The sequence below is a fragment of the Pyxicephalus adspersus genome, chromosome 11, assembly GCF_032062135.1.
Source record: "Pyxicephalus adspersus chromosome 11, UCB_Pads_2.0, whole genome shotgun sequence".
Classification (NCBI taxonomy): Eukaryota; Metazoa; Chordata; class Amphibia; order Anura; family Pyxicephalidae; genus Pyxicephalus; species Pyxicephalus adspersus.
The window spans coordinates 23,751,054-23,772,122 of record NC_092868.1 but is presented as its reverse complement, the minus strand read 5'-3'; the positions used below and the strand labels follow the sequence as shown (position 1 = coordinate 23,772,122).

The window sequence follows — 21,069 nt, the reverse complement described above, 5'->3', positions numbered from 1 at the left end:
AGCCCAGCACCAGTGCTTCTGTAATAAGAATTATTGCAACAGTGATGGTGCTACTGCTGCTTTCTGCATGTCTGTAATGGGTGGTAGAGCATGAACCATTTGCAAACAACCATTAATCATTAGATTAAAAGTATTTCCCTATATCATTGCATGGTAGCTTCTTTCTCCCTTGATAGATCCAAGAGGTTGGCCACCTAGTAATTGTTTTGAGGCACCCTATGGGAGGATATTTGGATGAGAAGCAACATAAATCCCCTCATGTGGCTCAAACTGTCTACACCTGATGGCTTAATAGCACAATTGTTTCTTCTGGCTTCTCCTATACACAAATATTGGCTGCGGTTCACAAACAATTGAACATTCCTGGAATAGTTTGCCCTCCATTCCTCACCTTTCAAGGGTGAACAGTCCTCTTTTACTCTATCTTGTCCCGTTTATAGCAAATAAAATAGCAAATCACCCTATGCTGCTGAAAGCAACTTTACCTACATTGTTGACACTGTTCAGCTGGTTGATCTATAGAACAACAGGTCGTCCTCTTCAACCCTACTATCTTTCTCCTCCTGTGCTGCCAGCTTCCTGAGCCCCAAGAGTTTCTGTGTCACTACTACCTTCTTGACTACCTAATCATGACTGACAATTTTTGTTGTTTCATTTGTGGTGTTAAAATGACATGTCATTTATAGTTACTTAAAATGAGCGAAGTGCACAAACTACAAAGTGTCTAATGCACATGTGGCTCATGACAGCTTATTGTTGCAGGAGGTGGTGTGTCGGTGCTGCACGCCTGCGTCTAAAATAAGAAGAAAAGCACATTTTCCTGGTCTTATCTAGTAGTGGCTGTGAACCACGTCATCGGCTGGTACATTATACACATTATGCTTCCCTGAGCTAACAAGCTTGATGGTGATGCTGATTTCATTTTCCAGCAGGATTTGGCAACTGCCCACACTGCCAAAAATACCAATACCTAGTTTAATGACGATCGTACCATTATTTATTGGCCAGCAAAACTCACTTAACCTAAACCCCATAGGGAACCTCCATGCCATGATGCATTGATGCAGTAATTCCTGCAAAAGGAGTAATGACAAAATATTAGGTGCGTACATGGACATACTTTTTAGTAGGCCAACATTTCTGTATTAAAAATCATTTTTTTATTGGTCTTCTGTAATATTGTAATTTTTGGAAATACTGAATTTTGGGTTTTCGCTACCTGTAGGCCATAATCGGCAAAATGAAAAGAAATAAATGCTTGAAATATATCACTATGTGTGTAATAAATCTATATAATATATGATAGGTTTTATATATCTATATAATATATTCACTTTTTGAATTGAATTAATGAATAAATCAACTGTTCAATGATATTCCAATTTATTGAGATGCACCTGTATATGGCAGCAGTGTCAACATCTGTGCAAGACTAAATAAAAGCATTGGACATGAGGGCAATGTAGGTTGTATTTTATTTTCTGTTCCAAAAGCTTCATGATGAAAGGCCATGCAGTATTACAGTAGAATTTGGAGTGCAAGTGAGTGATGATAGCACCACTTCCAGTTTCTGGTTGGTGCTTCTGACTCTGCAACTGTGTCCTTCATCATTACTGGAGGTTGTTAGTGTGATACATAGGGCGATTACACCCTGCAGCAAGCACACAGAGTAGTTTTTATACTGTACAAGTCTCCACAAAAACAATATAGTTTTCTGCAGCAAACAAATCAAACTAAAGCATATAGGCCACTATCTCTGAAATAACATCTCCAGATAAAGCTGCTACTCAATCTACTACTCGTTTAACCACACTCTTTATTTGGCCCTGGATAAAGTTTCCCCTGCCACTTCTGCTAGCCCATCCTGCTAACCCTCAACCCTGGCACAACAATCGCACCAAACATCTACAAACGACTGTTTGTGCAGCTGAGCGCAAGTGGAGGAAATCTGGCCTCAGTGTTAATTTCATGGACTACAAAGTCAGACTACAACATTTTAACACTGCACTCACTGTCGCCAAGCAAATGTATTTCTCCTCCATCATATCTTCTCTTCTTAACAATTACCTCCCTCCTAAACCTCACACCTGACCCCACAAGACATTGCCACCTACTTCAGAGATAAAATTGTCAAAATCAGTTATGATGTCGCTGCTTACCATGCCTTTAATAAAGTGGTCAATGACCTCAACAGAGCTAAAATCTTGGAGAATAGTTTAACATCTTTATTCAACAAAGATATAGGACTGTAAGAGCTAGGATCCAATGGATCCAATGTTTCAGAAGAACTTTAATAAACGCTAGACGTCCAGATTCTAGATAAGAGGTGTGAGAGTACATGGAGTTGTACAGTGATAACAAAGATGGTGTAACCTCATTGATTAAAATTTTGTAAAACTCAGATGGAAAACCATGTGGGCCAGGTGCCTTATAATTACCGGAATTCTTTATTGGCCTGATTACTTCTTCTTCCATTATAGACCCATTTAAATAGTTCAGTTCCTCCTCAGTTAACTGTGGAAGACCTAAACGGTCCAAAACAGTCTTTCCCTGAATAAAATTTGTGTTTTGAGAAGTGTATAAATCGTCATAATAAGATGGAAAAATATTAGCTATATCCTTAGGTGATTTTTGAACAACCCGGTGCTTGTCCCTATAGCTGTAATGTGTGTGTGTGTGTGGGGGGGGGGGCTCTAAAACCTTTTGCAAGATTGGCCAGCAACTTCCCAGTTTTTTTGCCGTATCTAAAAAAACTCCATCTCACTGTAAGATCGAATAGTGGCGTTGTACTGGCCAATCCAAAAATCACAGGATTTTTTTGCTTGCATCCAAGACTCCTTAGCAGAGAAGGACAGTGAAGATTTATACACCAAGTATACCTGCCTGGCGGTATGACAAGCGGCACAATATTTGCGTAAGGTTTCTTTTTTAGTTGAGGAAACATGCCATTATTTTACCATGAATGACTACCTTGGCCGTCTTCCAATACAGGTGGGGATTGTTGTTATGTATCATATTGTGATAGTCAAAATCATGCCACCAGTACTTTAACTGATGCTGAAATTTCCCATCCTTAGCCAAATAGGCTGGAAATTGCCATATAAACTCGGTTTTACAAAGGAAACTATTTGTCAGAGTCACAGAAACTGGGGCATGATCCAAGATCACAAGGGGATGGATAATAGCAGAATCAATTTTTAACAGGAGGTCATCAGAAAGTAATACCGTATCCAATCTAGACGTGGTTGAGTGAACCTGGGATACATGCGTAAAGTCCTTCTCCAAGGAGTGAGATGCCTCCAGGAATCAGTCAGTCCAGTCCCTGTAAGGAAAGAGAGAAACACTTTATCATTGGCGGACGTATGACCCTGCTTGGGTGGTGGTGGGATCCTATCCTGCAAAGAACTGGGTATGGCATTAAAGTCACCAGCCACAATAAAAGGCACTTTGGGAAGGGATTGCACTGTAGTAAGCATATTATTATAAAACTTTTGATTGTCCGAGTTAGGACCATAAACCGCTAGGAAGGTGAAAGCGTGGGCTTGGAGTTGGACCGTCATGGATGCCCATCTTCCCTCAGAAACATCACAGGACTTTGAATTTATGGAGACTTGAAGCTTCTTGTGTAGAAGAATGAGTACTCCAGCTTTTCGGCCTGAGGCTGAAGCCCCCCATACCTCTCCTACCCAATCTTTAGCCATCAAATGAAAGTGGGAAGCTGAGAGGTGGGTTTCCTGAAGGATAGCTACATCCGTTTGTAATTTCTTTAAGTGGCGTAGAACAGTAGTGCGCTTGGTGGGGGATCTCAATCCCTTTACATTCCAGGATATAATTTTCATCACGGGGTTTATGGGGGGAAAAGAACTATACTTGCTGGAATTAAATATAGGAGCAGTCCCGTGTCATCGTCCCAACCGAGCGGCGGCACAGCGAAGATGATTCATTCACCATTTGAAGAGATCTGTAGGATGCAGAACTAGGACAATGACAGCAGCAAGGCGTCCGTGGACATTAATATAATTGGCATACCCATGAGCAAAACAAACAGCTAACAAAGTTGTCCCATAACATAATACTCTTAAGCGACTTCCTTTTTTCCTAATGTGGGGTATAATAACAGCATAAACGGCAGAAAACAGCATCAGGCACAAATGAACTTTCAGTCTTCTGTTTTTGCCATCTTTATGCATTCCATCAAAGAGGATATATTCACACTTATGCAGTGTGAGCAAGAGAAGAAAAAAAAAAACCAACAGAGACCACCAGCTCCATCCAACAGATATTGAACTAATGAAATGGGGGCTCCTTGTTAGGGGCATGTAGAAAGTCCCAGCTGGTCAATACGGCCAAGAGAACAAGCATTTAGGATTTTGGGGACCTGGATCTCTGTGACTGGTCATATTGCTGCCTGGGTGGTGTAGCAACCGGGGTGGAGGAGGGTGTGGAATAGGGCAATGCTTTCACTATTTCTGCAGCTGCCAGGGGGACTGTAAATATCTTGGCTTCCTGATCCGGAATAGAGAATTTAAGCACTGCTGGATACACAAGTGCGAAGCGTAAATTTTCGTTGATGAGTTGTTTGCAGATCGGGGAGAAGGCCCGGCGGTTTTTTAGTAGTTTCAACGGAGTAATCAGAGAACAACATGACTCCGTGATCTTCAATACTGAAGTAGTCAAATCCCCAATATGCTCTTAAGATTAGGAGCTTATCATTGAAGTTATGATATTTGACTATGATTGGCTGAGGTAGTGCTTTATTCCGCTGAAGAGGGCCTATCCTATGTGCCCTTTCTATTTTCATAGGGTGTTTTAACCCCAGAGCTTTAGGAAGCGTATGTGAGCGGATTTAATGGAGATCTGGTGCTTTATATGACTCAGGAATCCCGATAATTCTCAGGTTACTACGGCGGTCCCTATCTTCCAGATCTATCATCTTATCTTGCAACAGCTGGTATTGGTCCCCCAGTTGCTGGTGTTTAGTATGTGTACTAAGCAGGTCATCTTCCAGGTCACGAATGCGCTATTTCTGCCTCATGATTTTGTACTAGCTCTGTAATGGGCTGTAAATGTATTGCTAAAGCTTCTTTAATATTCAAAAGCAGTGCTGGTTGGAGGTGCTGAGACACCTCAGAGGCAAGTTGTTTGTAATCAATAGAGGGGCAGCGATGAGCAGGGCTGTCAATCCTACCTGGACTGTGTGCTTCAGCCTCATGGTCTAATATGGTGTCAGCCATCTTAGCTTGTGCAGCATTTTGAGGACTGGAAGCCGGCTATGAAGCGATCCATCGGTACCCCGGGAGCAGAAGAGTGTGATCGCAGCGTGTGACTCACTGCAGCGTGAAGTCAGAGGAGCAGAGGGACTAGATGGAGCCGGAGCCGCATCTCACACTGCTCCTCACATCGGGCGCCGGAACTGGAAGTGGTCACAGCTTTTTAGCTTGTTTCCACATAGGCTTGTTTGCAGCCTACCAGCTGCAATTCCACTCCCTTGCCTGAGAACACACCTGTGCTATGAATAGCAGACCTCCAGTCTGCCTGTAGCCAAACCTCTGGATGCACCTGGGTGGAATAGGAACCTACTCCGAGCACCTTCTTTCTATTCCAGAGTCCTAAAATAAACTAACCATACCAACCCCTTGTACAGTTACTCTTACTACCAATTGGGGGCAATTCAATAGCATATTGCAGGTAAATATAATAAATATAGACCAATATCAGATAAGTGAATAGATTAAGTTCTGTACAGAACCCTGATTTAAGTGCTCTAAATAGTGGGGGGATATATCTCCCATGCAGGACCCATACCTACAGCAGTAGTGGAGAAAAGTGGACAGTGTCATCCAGCTACTTTCATTGTGGAGACAAATTTGCATTCCACAGAACTAGGTGGAAGATAATTCCCCCATCCAGAAGTAGTGTTGGTGTTCAAATTCGGGTCATCCTTATGTCGGACCCGAATATGGCAGTTCGAATTCAGGTAGACCCAAACCGAATATCATGTGTTCGTGTGTTCAAATTCATCCCTCCCCCATAATGCTAGGGCCCTCCAATAAGAGCAGGGATGCTCTCCATCTTTGTAGTGGCAGGCAGGCGATTGCCTGTCTGTCACCGCATGCCGCACAGCCAGCCATTGGCCTATATAAGGCCAGGGCCTGCCTGCATTTACCACTCCTGACAGAGATCTGCTAGCAGACACAACCTCTCTGTGCTGCTTGCATTGTCAAAGTGAAATAAAAATAAGTGCTGTAGCTAGATAGTTAGACTGTGTCACACTCACTATTAGTCAGACAGATAGTTGGATTGTACTGTATTGCTTCAGTCCTGTGATCTACTGTACTCAGATAGGTAGAGTGTTTCACTCTTAGTCAGATAGATAGATAGTTAGATAGGTAGGTAGATAGATAGATAGATAGATAGATAGATAGATAGATAGATAGATAGATAGATAGATAGTGAGTCAGTCACTGTGTTAGCCAGAGCCAGGGTACCCTGACGGTGTGCACACTATCACACTTGTACTGAGAGACAGTCAGACAGACGCAGTGACGGACCTCACATTTGAATACTGTGCTGCATATTACAAGCTTTGCTGCTGAAGCAAAGTGCCACATGCAACACACACAGCGCGCATGCATTTTTCGGGTACCCCCCCCCCCCTAAAAAAAAAACAAAAAAAACTTTACTTTAAATTTACTGTAAAACTTTACACTTTGTGAAGCAAATGGGCTCCAAAGTATTTTGCAGGGTGTGAAGCCACAAAAACATTTCAACTATGTCTAGCCAAAGAGGAAGGGACAGCTTTGGCAGGGGTGGCAAGCAAAGCAGTATGGGTTTGTTTTAAACTGCAGACCAGAGAACAAGAAGCCAGCGGGTCCTTAGACATTTTAGAGCTGCTGGTGGTGGTGAGCGTCCATTATTACCGCACCTTGAACAACAGGTAATAGAGTACATGACCTAGCCTGGGTCAAGTGATTGAACCCCCTCTTCCTCCCAGTTCCAGACACAGGCCTCACAGGGGTCTCAAACTATACTCCCTGATTTACCTGTTCCTCCTCGGCTGGAAAGTCTTGTGTACAGCAGTACGTAGAGGAGTCTCACCGAGGGGTTGGAGAGGCGGAGCAGGACACATTCTTTAAAGACGCACAGTTGTTTCAGTCATCTGATGAAGAGAGTCAGTTCACAGGCTTTCCCTCCTCTTACTTTTCACCCCAACACTCTGAGCCAGACGAGCCACTTCAAACTGTCTCCAAAATGCCACTGCTTCCTTTGGGCACATACAGGGAAACTGTCTCTTCTAATGATGATGATGAGGATGTCCTTGATCCGACATGGGCGAACAAGGATATCATCATAGGCAGGAAGATAAGGAGGAGGAATAAGTGGAGGAGGAGGTTACATAGCGCCCTCAAAGGGGGAGAGGGAGGAAGAGGGTAAAAGCTGCCAACACTCTGCAGTCTTCATGTACCAGTGAGGCAAGTCATAGTCGTCCATCGTCGGTAGCTGTCACCACAGCTGTGCCTCAATAACCGCGACCACGAGCACCAGCTCCAGAGCATCTTTCGGCCCAGTTCGCAGTTCCCCCGTGTGAGCATTTTTTACTGTCCATAGTGATGACAAAGCTATGGTCATTTGCAAACTGTGTGCTCAGAAAATAAGGCAAAAACCCAAACAAACTTGGAATAAGTTGCATGGGCACACATTCAAAAACCCACCATCAGCTAACCTTGCAGGAATACCTGGGCAAGGCACAGAGCTCCGTTGACCTGTGCCCCAAAAGCAAGCTGTTAGATCTTCCTCCGCTGCCTTTCCTCCTTCTGCCACCAAAGTTCCTTGTGCTGCTGCCAGCAATTTGAGTGGGGCATGTAGCCGAGCATTACAGCATCCACCAGCGGTGAGAAGGAGCTGCAACGCAGATCAGCTGGTGTTTGTCGCATTGCTAGCACTCAAGACCAGGCATCATTGCCATCCCCCACACCTTTTACCCCATCCTCCAGTATTTCTGTGGTTAGCATTAGCAGCATCCAACCTTCCTGGAGTGCAAAAGGAAATATGGCCCAAATGACCCCAGAACAAAGCTAATCAATGTGGCAATTGCACAGCTGATTGCATTTGAGCTCCTCCCTTACCAGTTTGTGGACTCCAATGTGTTACTTTACGTTAGGCATTCCTCTGCGTGAACCCACAGTACGTTATGCCTAAGCGGCAGTATTTTGCACAAAAATGTGTTCCTCCTGTGCAGGAGCAATGTGTCCGTGGCCTTGCAGCACTCTGTTTCTGGCAAGGTGCACCTGACAACTGACAGTTGGTCGTGCAAGCATGAAGAGTGAAGATATATTTCCTACACAACTCACTGGGTAACTTTGGTGGCAGCAGCAGGAAGGCCTGCATACCTAGCTCCGCCCAGAGTACATCGCTATGCAATATCCCCCTCAACCTCCACTTCCACCTCCCCCTTTGACTCGTCTGCCTTAACCTCTTCCTCCAGGGATAGTTTGCAGTGGAGACCCAGCACCTCCCATTCACCAGCATCTGTTCACCGTCAGCAACAACCTGCGGTTTGGTATTTTGGTGCAGAAGTCAGACGTTGTCTGACGCAGCCCTACGTTTTGGGAAACTCACACATGTACCTTGCCTGGCCCACGTAATGAACCTCATAGTACAACGCTTCCTTTTGGAATTACCCAGGCCTCCAGCTGCTGTTGCTGAAGGCCAGAAAGTTGTCAGCGCATTTCCGCCAGTCGTACACAGCCAGTGCCAGATTGGTGGATTTACAGTGAAACCTCAATCTGCTGGTGAACCAATAAATTTGTGATATGGCCAAATTTTTATTTATCAAAAAAGAATACCAATACATACTAAGAGAAAATTTCATTTAGACACAGACTAATATACCGTATTTTCTGGCGTATAAGATGATTTTTTAACCCTGAAAAATCTGTGTCAAAATCAGGTGTCGTCTTTTACGCCGGGTACCAATACTTACCTGCAGCTTGCTTCACGTCCAGCGTCGCCGCAAGTCCTCCTTCGCGTCCGACGTCCTGTGCAGCTTGCGCAAGTCCTCCTGTGCAGCAACGCGAGCCTGCACAGGAGGACGTGAGCCTTGGATTGGCTCTCCAGTGGAGAGCCTGGATTGGCTCTTCACTAGAACACGCCCATTCATTAAAGGAACGCGCCCATTCATTACTTAGAACTAGTACTGTACTGTTCCTTCTGCCTCAGTTCTTGCACAATAGCCATGAATGCCATGTACTCCATATCCTACTCTGCCCCTTCCTCCCCTTTCTCCAATGCCTGCAATCTCCTTCTCATCCTCTTCTATCCCCTCCTCTTCCTGTATTTGAGGTACACTATGCCAAGTAGGCATGCATGTCCGAGATGATGTTTGAAACGTCATGTCTTCCTGCTGCGTCCACTCTGTGTCGTGTCCGAGCTCCACCATCATCTGTTACAGCAGGCATATGATAGGGATATTGTCACTGACACAGACCTGATCCCTGCTGATCATCCTGGTCACCTCTTCCAAAGGTGCCAGTGCAGTAGTCCTACAGTAGGACTTGTACAGTGCACAAGTCCTCAATTTGCAGCCACTCCGCAGGGCTGAAGTAAGGTAATGTAGGTAAGCGTCTCAAACAAACAGACTCTGCCACTTAATCCACCACCGCTTTCTGTTGTTCAGCCTCTGCAGCATGTAAAAGGTAGAATTCCAACTTGATTGAAAATGACATAGGATGGATAAAGAGACAGAAATCCCCCATGCCTCCCAGGCACTCCATTCTCTCCTATAAAACAAAATTTGGGTATGTGTACATCTAAAAAAAATTTTTATTTACTAAAAAAGAATAACAATACATACTAAGCGAAAATTTTATTTAGACACAGACTAATATATTTCCATCTATTTGCTATCAAAAAAAGGCCCACAGACTCCTCCTACTGCTGCTGCCGCCTGTCAGTACTCCATTCACTATAATTGTATAACACACTTCTGGGTGTCATTGATGATGCACTACATCCAGCTCTAGATGGCAGTTACAAATGCAGTCCACGCTTCTTTTCAGGGCCCACCGCCTCCTCCTGATGCTGTTGCTACTGCCCCGTCAGTACTCCATTCACTATAATTGTATTACACACCTCTGGGTGTCATTGTTGATGCACTACACCCAGCTCTAGATGTCAGTTACCAATGAGCTCCAAGCTCTGTCTCAGGGCCCACCGCCTCCTCCTGATGCTGTTGCTGCTGCCGCCTGTCTGTACTCCATTCACTATATTTGTATTGCACACACCCAGCTTGAGATTCCAGTTAACAATGTGGTCCCCACTCCTGTGAGGGCTAAATAACTTGTAAAAGAGTTGTGTAACTGGCTTATTTTTTGACTGAAAGACCCCCTCAGGGCCTGTACTCTAAAGCCTGTGTATGGCTTGTAACAGAGCTTTGAAACCTGGCGGCTAATTTTCAGACCCGAGGAAACCTCTCTAGGCCTTCTCTGCCTCTACTCTCAGGGGCTAGCATTCCCGCCTTTGCAGCACTAGGTCCTAGGCTCGAATCCCAGCCAGGACACTATCTGCATGGAGTTTGCAGGTTCTCCCCATGCCTGCGTGGGTTTCCTCCGGGTACTCCGGTTTCCTCCCACATCCCAAAAACATGCAGTTAGGTTAATTGGCTTCCCCCTAAATTGACCTTAGACTACATTAATGACATATGACTATAGTAGGGACATTGGATTGTGAGCTCCTTTGAGGGTCAGTTAGTGACACGACTATTGACTTCGTACAGCGCTGAGTAATATGATGGCGCTATATAAATACTGTGTAATAATAATAATAATACTCGGCGGCCTATATATGGCATGTTCCCTTGACCGTCCAATAAAATGTCCTTGCCAGCACCATAAAAACGCCTTTCTGATTTTTTTCTTGACTTGTATAGTGTTGTGCAGAGGTGTCTTTTTAAATGTATTTTTTCGCTGTAGAAGCTCTACACAGTCCAGAACAATAACCCAAATTTTTCCCCCATTGACTTTAATGGTGTTCGAATTCGACGTTCGATCACCCGAACAGTATAGGCCAACTTATGTGACACTACTTATGTGACACTAAGAAGGTGAAAGGAAGATTAGGAAGATTCAGCAATGGTGAGAGACAGATGCCAGTGACACCCAGCTGCTCTGTTTGTGGAGAAAAATTTGCCTTCCACAGAACTAAGTGGTAGAACTTCATAGGGCTAATAAAGCATGTAGTGTCCCAAATTGCAAATACTCTTGCAAATGCCCAATTTTTATATGCTGCTGACAGATGTTTGAAACAACAATGTTTTCTCAGAAGGTGAGTTATGGAAGACCATCCAAATGGCAAGCATCCTATGAACACACCCAGTGAGGAGCTGTAGCTTTTCTTGTATTGTTCCCCTATCAGTTGAGAAAGGGGTGTGGTGGCTGTCAACAAACTTTTTAGCCCTGAAATAGAGAGCTAAAATATTTCTTCAGACTGCTTTTTGTTTTATTCAATATTTATAAAATAGAAGAGTGCCCATTTTCATGTCCTTAATTTTTTGTATTATTTTGCAATATTGGCACAAAGTGGCTTTGCCAAAAAGTGACACAACTGGGAAATAATAGTCCTCTTTTAGAATTTTACAAACTGTGTTACTATAAAAAGGAGGACAAGCAAATTGCAATGAAATTTTATGGGGGTTTTCAGAAGGATGACAATTATTTCTTTCTAGAACATGTCCTCTAAATAAAACTCCCCACGTACAACTGTAAAAACATTCTTACTTCTGAAATGAGTACATTTGAGTGTGTCGGATATAGTTTTGCCAAAGCTAAAATTATAGGAACTTCAAAAAGATCATGTGCACAAAAAAGATTCAGATGTAACAAAATCAGATATAATAAAATTGTATTTTATTTATTACTCAAATATTTAATATTCTGTTTTTTTGTAGTGCAATATAGACTGCACTACATGAACTAAGTTGCACATCAGTGGTGTCTAGTGTATTTGGGATATACCCATATTTAAATGATGGTTTACAGGGCATATTTTTTTCAATACCACAAAGTTGCAGTTTAATATTACTGTATTTTGACAATTTGGCCCTCATTTAAACTAATATTTTTCCTTTCTGCGCAGATGCAAAATGTTACTTTTATTTTGTTACAAATATTTTATTAAGCATTTTGCAAAATAAAATAAACATCATTTTATACAGATTACTATACCATAGGAACATACAACAGAGTATAAAGTAACCAGTACTTGTCAAAATGTCAAAATGGAATTACATACATATTGTGGGAATTAGCTGGACAAATGGTAGGCAACTAGCAGGATTGGATGCCAAATCAGGGTTTTATTGCAAAAACAACAAAAATTGTCCCAAAAGGGTGGCTTAACTTCAGCCGGTTATAGATCAAAGACATAAACACTTATCTCCAGCGGTCCTGTGTACTATAACAGTCCATTTCCAACAAAAAGGCAGAAAAATCAACTAGGTCACCTTGTTTGTAGAGTCTTGTCTCTCTCTCTCTCTTTCTCAGGAACACAGTGTAGAGGAAGGTTCTCAAGCCCCCTCCAGTAGAGTCTCTTTTCCTCTCCTGCTCTCTGGCAGCCATTCCCTTTTTACTCCCTCTGGGAGCTGCACCTGGACTCTTCTCCAACAGAGGGGAAAACCCGGGATGGCCTGCTAGAGCAGCCACACTGAAATCCCTGGAATTTAGAGCATTGAGATCAGCAACCTGCATGGCACATATCTGCCCTCTAGTACCTTTCCTGCTGGTTGCCTACATATCCTCCCCCTCTGTCCAAGGCCAGGGGACTGGGCACTTGACCCTGACAGACAGTGAACCCTTGATAAGGCATCAGCATTGATATGATGCTTTCCTGCCCTGTGCTCTACCACGAAATTAAAGTCCTGTAGCGCCAGGAACCACGTTGTCACCCTTGCATTGTTCCCTTTATTTCGGCACATCCACTTTAAGGGGGCATGGTCCGATACCAACCGGAACTTTCTACCTGCCAAATAGTACCGTAGAGCCTCGAGGGCCCACTTTATAGCCAAACACTCCCTCTCCACAATCGAGTAGTTTCTCTCACAGGAGGTGAGTTTTCTGCTCAGATATATAATGGGGTGTTCTTCCCCATTTACCTCCTGTGACATTACTACCCCTAAACCCACCTCTGAGGCATCGGTCTGGACAATAAATTCTTTTTAAAAATCTGGTGTTATCAGCAAAGGCTGACTGCACAGAGTTTTTTTAAGGTTCTGAAACGCTTTTTCTGCCTCCTGAGAACACTTGACCATTACTTATTTTTTTCCCTTTTGTAAGGTCTGTTACCGGTGCTGCAATGGAGGCAAAGTTTGGGACAAATCTGCGGTAATAGCCAACAATCCCCAAGAATGCCTTCACTTGTTTTTTTTGTCAAAGGCTGTGGCCAATTTTGAATTGCCTCCACTTTGTTTACCTGTGGTCTTATTGTGGCCTTACCTACAATATACCTCAGATAGCGAGCCTCCTCCAACCCAATAGCGCACTTCTCAGGGTTAGCAGTAAAGCCTGCTTTCCTGAGAAAATCAAGTACTGCCTGTACCTTAGCTAGATGTGTTTCCCAGTCTGTGCTAAAGACCACAATATCATCCAAGTATGCTGCTGCATACCTTTTATGGGGCCTCAAGACCCTATCCATTGATCTCTGGAAAGTGGCAGGTGCCCCTTGTAACCCAAAGGGCATCCTTCTATATTGAAAGTGTCTGTCTGGGGTGGAGAAGGCAGTCTTTTCTTTCGCCTCCTCCGATAGGGGAATCTGCCAGTATCCTTTGGTGAGGTCAAGTGTGGTAATATACCTAGCTGGTCCCAACCTTTCAATCAACTCATCTGCCCAAGGCATAGGATAGGAATCACATTTAGAGACTTCATTTAGTCAGGGGAAGTCATTGCAGAACCGCCAGGTCCCATTTGGCTTAGGCACCAATACAATAGGTCTGGACCAGCCGCTTTTGGACGCCTCAATAATCTGCAGATCTAACATACGCTTTACCTGTATGGTTTAATGTTTATCGTTACCTTGGGGTCAATGACTATGTCATGCTGAATGATATCTGTAATGCCTGGCAGGGCTGTAAAAATATCCCTGTTCCATTGTAAAAACTCCTTGCTTTCTTGTTTTTGGGGTTTGGACAGGGTGTCACCTATTGCAACCTTTTCAATATCTGCATCAGAATTCCTTAGGGGTTTTGTGGTTGCTACTAGGGACTCTCTATCCTTCCAAGGTTTGATTAAATTTACGTGATAGAGTTGGATGGGCTTTCTTTTCCCAGGCTGATGGATTTTATAATTTACATCTCCACTTCAAAAGGACCTTGCCACTTGGCCAGAAATTTGCTTTCCACCGTGGGAACCAGCACTAGTACTCGATCACCCGGGTTGAACTGCCTCACTCGGGCTGCTCTATTGTATACCCTGCTCTGGGACTCTTGGGCCTTTTGCATGTGTTCCCTCACGATGGGCATAACACTGCTGATGCGATCCTGCATTTGAGCCACATGCTCTATCACACTTCTGTACGGTGTAGCCTCACTCTCCCATGTCTCCTTGGCGACATCCAGCAAACCCCTGAGATGTCTCCCATATAATACCTCAAATGGGGAAAAGCCAGTGGAGGACTGAGGGACCTCTCGGATGGAGAACATGAGATATGGCAACAGGCAATCTCAGTCCCTCCCATTCTTTTCTACTACCCTTCTCAACATCCCTTTTAAGGTTTTATTGAACCTCTCCACAAAGCCATCTGTTTGGGGATGATATACAGAGGTTCTTAGCTGCTTAATTTTCAGTAATTTGCAGAGCTCTTTCATAACTTTAGACATGAAAGGTGTACCCTGGTCAGTCAGTATTTCTTTTGGTAGCCCAGTTCGGGAAAATGCATGAAGTAATTTCCGAGCAATGCATTTGGAGGAGGTATTCCGCAGCGGAATTGCTTCAGGATACCTGGTGGCATAGTCTAGGACTACCAAAAAATGTACTGGTGGCCTCGGGCAGACTTGACTAATGGCCCCACCAAATCCATAGCTATTTGGTCAAATGGAACCTCAATTATTGGCAGGGGAACCAAGGGGCTCCGAAAGAGACTCACAGGAGTAGTTACTTGGCAGGTTGGGCAGGGCCTACAGAACTTTTCAATCTCTTGGTAACAACCTGGCCAATAGAACCTTTGCAGGATTCTTTCCTTGGTTTTGTCAGTCCCCAAATGACCCCCAACTAAATGAGTGTGAGCCAAATCAAGGACCATCCTTCTATAAGGTACAGGTACCACCAGTTGCTCCACACTTTCACTCCGCACCTTAGTAACACGATATAGCAAACTGTTGCTTACAGCCAAGTGGGGAAACCTTTGATCCGCATTAGACTCCTGAGGTACTTCATTCAGTACAGTTACATTTTCCTATGCATGTTTCTGAGTGGGGTCCTGTAACTGAGCAGTCCCGAAGTTCTCCCCTGACACTTCCAAGTCCGGGACATTCTGCTCAGGGTGAGACGCCTCACCCTCATCCCCAGCCAATACTGCAAGGGGAAAACTGTCCGATATATCCATGGTCACCCCTACCGCATCTGTTCGGGCCTCCTCCCCTAATGGAACTGGGCTGAAAGAAGGTGACCCGGCAACAGGCATATCAATACAGTGGGGTTTAGACCAGAAATCCCAGAATAAGGGAAAATCATGTCCCACAATCAACGGATGTGATAAGTTTGGTACCACACCCACTTCATGGGTCACTGTCCCGCAGCCAGTCTCTACAGTCACTTTGGCCAGCGGATAATGCTTAGTGTCCCCATGAATGCAAACAACCCCCACTCCCCTTTCAGGGATTACCAGGTCATGAGGCATGGCAGAGCGTAGAAGGGTGACCAGGCTACCTGTGTCCAACAAGGCCACAACACTAACCCCGTTTACCTGGAGTTGATGCTCCTGGGGACCTGGTTCCTGCAGGAGTGTATCGGTGCAGATAGGACGAGCGACCATAGAGAAGTGGCGGGTGGCACCACACTCCATTGGCTCCTCCCCCTGGGGACAGTGTGTTGCAATATGCCCCAGTTGCTGACACTTCCAGCAACGCTGGAATCAAAATGGGGGGTTACTTTTCTTAGACCGTCAAAGCTCTTTCCCCTGGCGGGTCCACCCAGGCTTGGTCGGCTGGCTTGGTTCTCCTGGTCAGATGTAAAAATAGCTTTGGAGTTGGATCTCTGTAAACGAACACCGGAGAACCCCATAAACTGCTGGGGTTTACTTTCAGGCCTCAGACAGGTCTTTGAGGTTGTAAACCGCTCAACAAGTGCCACTAACTGATCCAGTGTTTTGGGGTCTCCTTGAGCGACCCATCGGTGAATGTCCGAAGGAAGTCCGCTCACATAGCGGTCGAGGACGATTCGGTCAACCATGTCTGCGGGACTCAGTGTCTCAGGCTGTAGCCACTTGCGCACAAGGTGGAGCAAATCAAACATTTGGGAGCGGGGTGGCTTATTTTCCTCAAACTGCCATTCAAGGACTCTGCGAGCCTGTACAGGTAAGGTGACTCCCAGCCGGGCCATGATTTCTGCCTTAAGGACATTATAGTCTTTGGCCTGCTCTGCCGTTAGATCAAAATATGCCTTTTGCGGCTCCCCAGTCAAATAAGGCGCCAGAACTTCAGCCCATTCAGCAGCAGGGAGTTTCTCCCTTTCCACAATCCTTTCAAACACTGCCCGATAAGCCTCCATATCGTCATCTGGGGTCATTTTTTGCAAAGCGCGGTGCACTGCCTTTTTCCCATTCATAGTCCCAGATAACTCCTCCATATTCTTTGACTGATCTGACACCTTTTGCCCCAGGACTGTGACCTGTTCCAGCAACAGACGATTGGTGTCCTGCTGGGTAGCACTGACCTGCACCAAATGCTTTAATAGCTGCTCCATGGCAGGGGCCTCGCTGTGCAGTAGCAGCCTTTATCCAGGACATATGCAGGTTACTGAGTCCAAGAAAAAAAAAAAAAAATTTATGCAGCCGTTACCCTTAGCAACCACTGTGCCCGCATTCTCCACCATATTTGGGAATTAGCTGGACAAATGGTAGGCAACTAGCAGGACTGGATGCCAAATCAGGGTTTTATTGCAAAAACAACAACGAAAATTGTCCCAAAAGGGTGGCTTAACTTCAGCCGGTTATAGATCAAAGACATAAACACTTATCTCCAGCGGTCCTGTGTACTATACCAGTCCATTTCCAACAAAAAGGCAGAAAAATCAACTAGTTCACCTTGTTTGTAGAGTCTTGTCTCTCTCTCTCTCTTTCTTTCTCGGGAACACTGTGTAGAGGAAGGTTCTCAAGCCTCCTCCAGTAGAATCTCTTTTCCTCTCCTGCTCTCTGGCAGACATTCCCTTTTTACTCCCTCTGGGAGCTGCACTTGGACTCTTCTCCAACAGAGGGGAAAACCCGGGATGGCCTGCTAGAGCAGCCACACTGAAATCCCTGGAATTTAGAGCATTGAGATCAGCAACCTGCATGGCACATATCTGTCCTCTAGTACCTTTCCTGCTGGTTGCCTACAATATCAACACTGCACAAAGAAAAACAGTGTAAACATATCATTGGAATATATTCAACTATATGTCTTTTTATGCATTGGATAATATTGCACATACAGTTACTGATGTAATGTAACAACAGGTTCTTAGTCCAGGGGCTCAGATGGCCGACTTCCATGAGGCCACTGGGCCCAACCACCAGCACCACACCACCCACAAAAAAAAAAGAGGGAGGGTTTGAAAAGGGGAAGAAAGAGAAGGGGGGTGTAGGGAAAGGAAGCACTTTACCTCATCAAACCTTTTATCATATTTTCAGGAGCAGTGTGTCAAATGAACCCTGAAAGGTAAAATTAATCCAAGGTTGCCACACGTTTTTAAATTTCTCATCGCAATCCAAGACCAGGGTCGCCAGTTTTTCGTTCACAAAGCCCTTTTTCATATGGGCTTTCACCTCACCAAAGTTGACCTGTGCGTTCTTCCAAGCCCTGGCAATAATAAGTTTAGCTCCCATAAATATATGAAGCAGTAAAGTACGTACCACTCTCGGGTAATTCCCTTATGTATAACTGCAATAATCCCATGGTGAGTGCTGGCTGTAACGTGAGACCCAGGATTGAGTTGGCTTATCGGAATACTGCTGCCCAATACTGTTGGGCACTAGTGTACTCCCACCGAACATGATACATGGAACCTTCTTCACCCAAATCTTGGAAGCTTAGGGGGAAGGAGAAGGGGTAGATCCCTGAAAGATGGAGCAGTGTCAGGTACCACCTAAACAAGACTTTGTATGTTGTTTCCACTGTAAGGGAGTTTTTTGAGCATCTGGCCGAATAGGCCCAGGCCTTCCATTGTTCCTCAGAGAGATTTTGCCCCACATCCTTTATCCAAGCAATGTAGAGTACAATGATATAAACCCCTTGGCATGCGGATCATCCCTGCATGCTCGTTTAAACTCAGTAAGGCTGTGGGAGGTAGGATGAGCACGGAGCAATGACACCTCAGTCTGGTGGGGCCCCATATATATTTAAGCACAGCTGCCTGCAGTTTACACACAACTGCAGGAGGGACCAAAATTGGAAGGACCCTGAAGAAGTACAGGAGCTTAGGGATGTATGTCATCTTGATAGCATTGATCTTGCTAAACTAGGATATGTGGAACAGGTGCCAGGATTCCAGGAGGGAGTCCAGTGACCTCAGTATGGCTGGGTCGTTGGCTTCCTAAAGAGTGCGGTATGATGATGTCAAATGAACTTCCAGGTACCGAAGCCTGGTTACCCAGGTGTGGGAGGTGTGGGGAGAGGTTAGTGTGAGGAGAACGTCATCCACAAAGAGTATTAATTTATGTGTTGTCCCCACCACCTTTATGCCCTGAACATCCACCTGTCGTTGTAGTAACTGGGATAAGGGTTCAATTGCCAGTATAAAGAGGATGGGTGAAAGGGAACAACCCTGTCTGGTACCCCACTGCAGGGGGTAGCTCCCTGACTCAAAGTCACAGTACTACACCTTGAGAAGCGAGATGGGCCTGTAATTTGACCATAATTGATGGTCCTTTCCAGATTTGGATATCATAACCACATGTGAGGCAAGCATATTGGGATCAATTGCCCCACCCTCCTTAGGAGCATTAAAGAGCTTGGTAAGGACAGAATTTAATGTTACCAGTGGAAAAATTATTACGTCACCGAGCTACCACATAGGAACCTGCCACAGCTACAACAGTAATGAAATGAGATTTATAGCTCTAAAACAAATTATAATTTGTTGAGTGATAGAGGCGGGATTTGGAAAGAGAACTTTTAAAAAGAGACGCCAAAAGGATATGTCAACTAAAGGCTACAAAATAATTTCCTGGTCTTAACAAAATTATCAGTTTCAAGCCATTTTTTTAAGTGGAATGTAATCTATGCCTGCCTCTCTTCCCCTTTTTTTTTTTTTTTCAGAGAGAGCAGAGCCCCATGTTTGTCCACTATATAGGTGGGGGGCCGTGGGGACATTTGGTTTAATGACATTGAGATCCGCCTGTCTATGGACATTTGTTGCGCTCTCTGTGTCCTCTTGAGCGTCTTTCTCTTGATTTGGCTTCCGCCAAAAAGTGGAGGAGCCAAGTGAGGGAATCTTTGATGTCATTCCTCATATGGTGTGGATTGAGTTAAGGCACGGGATCCCGCCCTGCATCTCATCACAAAGACGTGGGTGGAGAGATCTGCTTGAGACGCCTGGTCCAGTCAGGCGGCTCTATTTAGATTTGGGCAGAAGCGTGGACAGAGGATTAGCACCGGAGACACATGCACCAGGGACACATACAACAGAAGTGGTGTTTGCAAAACTTTTGTCAGCACTACAAGCCATTTTGATGGGAAGCTTGAATAGAGCTAAGTGTTTACATAGATAATATCAATATTAGGGTTATATTAGGTAAATACCTGAAATGGGCATGTGAATCTAGTTTATTTGAATATATGCTCCCTATTTGTCAATATGGGGTAAAATCAGATATACACTTAGCTCCATAAATATTTTGACAGAGACAACTTTTTTCTAATTTTGGTTCTGTACATTGCCACAATTATTTTAAATTAACCAACTCAGATGCAGTTGAACTGCAGACTTTTAACTTTAATTCAGTGGGTTGAACAAAAAGACTGCATAAAAATGTGAGGAAATAAAGCCTTTTTTTACACAATAACTTCATTTCAGGGGCTCAAAAGTAATTGGACAAATTAAAAAGCTGAAAATAAAATGTTCATTTCTTATACTTGGTTGAAAATCCTTTGCTGGCAATGACAGCCTGTAGCGTTGAACTCATGGACATCACCAGATGCTGGGTTTCCTCCTTTTTAATGCTCCGGAAGATCTTTACTGCAGCGGCTTTCAGTTGCTGTTTGTTTGTGGGCCTTTCTGTCCAAAGTTTAGTCTTCAACAAGTGAAATGCATACTCAATTGGGTTCAGACTAGGTGACTCACTTGGTCAGTGAAGAATATTCCACTTCTGTCTCTGTCTCTGTCCAAATATTTATGGACCTAAGTGTACAACAGAAGAATAGTTCCCTATTTATTAGGGGTCACTAATTAGTGACCTATTATATTTTTACTCATTATAGCTATGTGTTTATACAGATATATATATATATATATAAGATATACATAGCTGACTTATATATAGACACACAATATACATATAAAGTACGGAAAAGAGATTGCCCCTTATATGTTTTTGGACATTTTGAAATATAGCTGAAAAGTCTAAAGGCAAATGTTTTTGGGTGACACCCTAGGATGTCCATGTTGTGAACTCCTGGTTGCTGTTTTCCTGTTTGGCTGTGTTGTTTTGCAGTCTATGACTCACACTTTTCATTTTTGGAGGAGGCTCCCACCTATGAGTGGTTTAAAGTATGTTCTCCATTAGATTGGTATGCATTTATGCAAATGTATTGAGAAATTTTATTAATACCAAATTGGTTACTTACTGGTATTGATGTAATTGTTGTATTACTTATGTCCCGACACC

At 44.2% G+C, this 21,069-nt stretch overlaps 1 long non-coding RNA gene across 1 annotated transcript in view; it reads right to left on the bottom strand.

Moving 5' to 3' along the window:
- Positions 1-2,699: 2,699 nt before the first annotated feature.
- LOC140340959 (uncharacterized) overlaps positions 2,700-21,069 on the bottom strand; it is a 36,123-nt gene continuing 17,753 nt past the window's right edge. Inside the window, exon 3 of the long non-coding RNA XR_011922771.1 lies at positions 2,700-3,322. This is a non-coding gene — a long non-coding RNA (uncharacterized lncRNA). The remainder of the gene's footprint in view (positions 3,323-21,069) is intronic.